Genomic DNA, 4,756 nt, shown 5'->3' on the forward strand with positions numbered 1-4,756 from the left:
ACTTTGGACAAGTAAACAGAACAGTGCCAAACCTGGGAGGGCGTGGGGGATGAAGGTGGTGCTTTTCTTAGAACAATGTTTCTGAGATGTGAGGGGATCGCTGGGCAGGGGGGTGGCCGGACCTGGAGTTACTGCTCAAAGGGCGGAGCAAAGGGTGTTGAAGACAAACTCGTTTGCCCCACAGCTGTGCCTGAGGACCTTTGAGAAACATTCCCATCCTCCCCATGCCTCATACAAGGCGCCCAGATGTTCTGATTTAGGCGCGACAGGCCTTTCCCACTTGACACTCTCCCACAAATTTTCTTCACGTGTTCTCCCCTGGCCCTGTTCCCCACCTACACCCCTCCCCTTACCATCTGCCCACCTCATTTTCTCCTTTGCTTAGCCAAGTTATTTCTGTTTGCAAAACTGCTAACCCTTTATCTCTTCTATTATTGTTTCTCAGGAGGAACTTTTCTGAACTTACCAGGTTTGGCCACTGGATTCTACCCTTTCACCCTGTTTTCCCTGGGGGCAAAGTGGAGCAAGACAGCCTCACCTACTGAAAGGAGCAGTGTCTTCTCTAGGTGAATTTGCTTATTAAACTGTGAGTCGATAATGCATGGTGGCCATTTTTCTCTTTTGCATGAGGGTCCAGGGCAGGGTGTGTTGCCAGCTGTTATATAAAGGACAAAAAGCAGTCTTTGAACAGACCTAGTGCCACCCCTTCGCCGTAGTCAGATACCTGTGAGCACTGTATGTCCTGTGTGTTCTTTAATCCTCACCATAATCCTGGGAGGCAGGTTTCGTTAAGGAGGGTCCCAGATATTGAGCAAGACATACTTACGCTAAAATATGTTCTCACTGCCTGGAATGCAAATTTAAGTGTGTATCCTATCTTCATTTGCTAACTCTGGCAACCGTTCATTGAGCCCAAACTGCAGATGAGGTCATGGGACTTGGCTCGGGGTGCTGGATAATGTTAGCTTCTTCCTCCTGTCCTTCCCCAACTCCACCATTCCAGCAGTCCAAACAGAGGAAAAAACGAAAGAAAATATTATTGAAAGTGAATGAATATTCTCTGGCCCTCTGCCCACGGACCATTTCATTATTTCATCTATTGTCAGCAGCAACCTGACAGCACTGAAATTCAGTAGAGGGCACAGTGATGATCTGATACTTCGGCTGAATCCCAACCAGAATTTTGACTTTTCTGAAGGGATGTGGCAAAGCAGAAGCCCGGAGGCCTTGGCATCCACAGCCATGAATAACTGCCCTGGCTTTGGCACCAACTCAATCTATGAACCAGGCTCCCTCTGTTAATTCTTTTATGAGTTTTAGTTTCTTTGTTGAAAAGTTGAGACTGGGACTACTGACCTGCATTCTTCTCAGGACGAGGTCATGCAGTGTGGTCCAGCATCTGGTACCAGGTAGACCTGGGTTTGAATCCCAGCTCTGCCACTTACCAACTGTGTGACCTGTGGCAAGTTACTTAATCTCTCTGTGCCTTGGCTTTCTCACCTATAAAATGGAGATAATGCTAGTACAAAAGAGAATGAAGGCTGTGGTTTGGAGGCAAGGCTTACTAATTAATTCTTGTATTCAAACAAGCACTGAATTGCCAACCTAGTCAAATCCTCCTGTAAAGAGCTCTGGTCAGGGGCTAAGAACGAATGCCTAGCTCTGTTTGAGGAGCAACTAGGAGTACCAAAGGAACAGAAAACCTGACTTATGCCCAGAAGGACCAATGATCCCATGGAAGGAGACCGGTTGTACCCAGGTGAAACAACAAGACCACAAAATCAGGGGTGTGATGATTCAAGGCAAATCAGGCAGGAGGCTAAGGAGGTATGAATAGTAAGAACTTAATAGTAAGTCTTATGCTTTTATACCCATTGTGATTTATCAAAGGCATTTCCAGAACATTTCAGGTGAGGTAATGAGCGGTCAGAATGAGGAAGGGACTGGATCCGGGAAGCTGCTAGAGAGGAGGGGATTCTTTGAGCAGTCATAGATTTGGATTGGAAGATGGCATTTCTGGTAGGACAAGGCCAAAATGCAAAGGTGGGGGAGCTGGTGACACCCCACGGGACAGCAGAGGAGTTTGAAGTGGGCCTGGGCACTCGCTTTTCCCTCAGGTAGTCGTACGGCTGGCTTCTCAATGTTCAGGACTTGGCTTACGTTCCCTCCATCACAAGTACCTTTCCTGGCCACCTGAAGTGGCTTGTGGTCCCCCCACCTGTCTCTCTATGTCATATTACCTGTTTTATTTTTTATTACATTTTTTTGTTTAATGAAATTATTCTATTTGTAACATCTTATTGTTATTCTGGCTCCCCTAATGGAATGAAATCTTCATGCAAGCAAGAACATCGAGTCCATAGCAGATACTCATGCATTGTTGGAGGAATGCATGAGCAGGTAGATAGATGGCTCAGAATTCTAGTTTAAGGAATTAGGTTTTATAGGAAATTATGAGGACTTCAATATAAGCTGTATAGAGGTACACTGTATGTCCCCAGAAGGGCCCTTTTGTGACAGGAGTCAGTGAGCGGTCCTTCCCTTTCCTCTTTGCTTAAAATGAGTCCGGAGGGGGGATGGGAGTTTGGGGGAGTGTCCATGGGTGAAGGCAGGGGCTGGGTTTCAGAGCCCCTCAATCTGCAGCTGTGTTAGGGCAGTGGCTCTCATCCTGGCTTCCCATTCAGCCCTGGGGAAATTAAAAAAATTCCCAATTCCCAGGTTGCACCCTTAAGTCCATAAAATCCAAATCTTTGAGGTGAGGCCCACGCTCAGCATTCTGTAAGCTTCCCTGGTGATTCCACTGTGCAGCCGAGGGTGGAAAGCACTGTGCTAGGTACCACTCACGTCTCTCACAAACTTCAGGCATGATTAACTGGCCTATCTTATTCATAATAAGACATAAGCTGGCTCAGCTCCAGCCTCCACTTTCGCTGCCCTTGTGGTGGCCGCATGGCCCAACTTCTGTTTATCGCATCTTTAGCAATGCTGGGGACCTAGAGTGACTTAATATGGTTGATATTCGTTACATGTCACATGGAAGACGCCAAGCCGACATCACCAGCAAATCTCACGTCCCTACTCCCCAGCTGGCTCAGGTTGAGGGGCCTGGAGAAGGCAGGCGGCCTGAGGTCTCCCTCTTGGAAAGGGGCTGTTGAAACTGCCTGAAGTCTTCTAAGAACTTGCCTTTGAGACCTGTTTTGCTGAGTGTCATCCCTTTCCTCCATCCTCTGTGTGCCAAGATCTATGTGAATCTTCTTGGGCTGCGTATGGCCATGTAACCTTGATGAAATCAAACATCTGGGCAATTAATCTATAGACCTGCTACTAGCTGGACTAATTGGCATAGAATTAATAGAGCTGCAGAGAGACCTGCTGCTCCTGTCTCAATGCCAAACAAAAGAAGCAACCAGTCAGTCATTCAGGCAGTAGATGCCCTGGAGCAGTTCGAGACCTGTTTTGCTCATTAGCGAAATGTCTGCTTGCCCACGTTCCCCTCTCCTCACAAACATTTGCTTCAGAATGTGATTTTCATGAATCGTGTCCCTGTGTCTTGTTTTGGAAACCATGAGTAACTGCTATAAAACATAGCATCGAATCTCCCTGTTCTTGGGTGTCCTGAGATTTATAGTGGTCATGGTGGCTAATCGATAATTAGTCTTCATTTAACAAACACATTGAATGAGCCCTTTGTAACGGATCTTTATTGAGCACCTGCTATGTGTCAGTCACTGTTCTAGTCACTAGGGATACAGTTTGGAAGGCAGGCAGTAGATAAGCAGAACAAATAAATGAATAACTAGAGATGAGATGATTTGGGGCGATGATAAGTGCTATAAAGCAGCACTGTGATAGAGAAGAGGATGGAGGAAAAGATTAGATATGAAATAATCTAGCGGTCCCGGGCTGGCAGGGTGGTGAGAGATATATAGAGAATTGCTCTGTGTGTTGGGGCTGGAAGGCTGAGGAAGATGTGGTCCTCCATCTCACAGAGCTCCTGGTCTAGTTGGGATATGGACAAAGAAGGATGAAGAATAATACCCTAAGTGCTCTGATGGAACTGTGTAAAAGGGATTGCTTAGAGGGGAGACTAGCTACATGAGGGTGGGGCAGGCAAGGCAAGATTGTGATGTTGCAACAGAAAGGAAACTTGGAAGTCAAAGGATAAAGTTGGCTGGAAAGGGGGAAGAAAGAATAATTGTGTTAGGTGTTCATTTGTTCAGCCACATTTTATTGAGCATCTACAATGCGCCAGACATTGTTCTAGGTGCTGGGGTTACAGTGGTGAAATAATAAGAAAAAGTCCCTGCCCTCCTTGAACTTATATTCTGATGGGGGGTGTAGACAGTGAATATGTAAACAATAAGATAACTATGGATGGTGACAACGGTTATGAAGACAATACAAGATAATGTTTAAGGGAAAGTTTGGGAGTGTTTTGAGGGCAGTGATGGGAATGGGACTAGTTAGGATGGCCGGCGTAAGCCTCTGGAGGGGGAGACATACACTGCGATCGGATCACAGGGCAGTCTAGGAGAAGGGGAGTCCTAGGTGGAGAGAACTACAGGTACAGAAGTCCTGAGGCAGGAAGTAGCATGACAAGTTTGAGGAGTAGATAAAAGGTCAGTGTGGCCGGTGCCTGGTGAATGAGGGGGGAGAGTGGAGGTTCCAGAAGGAGTCAGAGATGAAGCAACCAGGGAAGCAGGAGACCCACATATGAAGCCATTATAGGGATTCAGGATAGAGAGGATGGAGGCTT

This window comes from Phocoena sinus, chromosome 17, assembly GCF_008692025.1.
Source record: "Phocoena sinus isolate mPhoSin1 chromosome 17, mPhoSin1.pri, whole genome shotgun sequence".
Lineage (NCBI taxonomy): Eukaryota > Metazoa > Chordata > Mammalia > Artiodactyla > Phocoenidae > Phocoena > Phocoena sinus.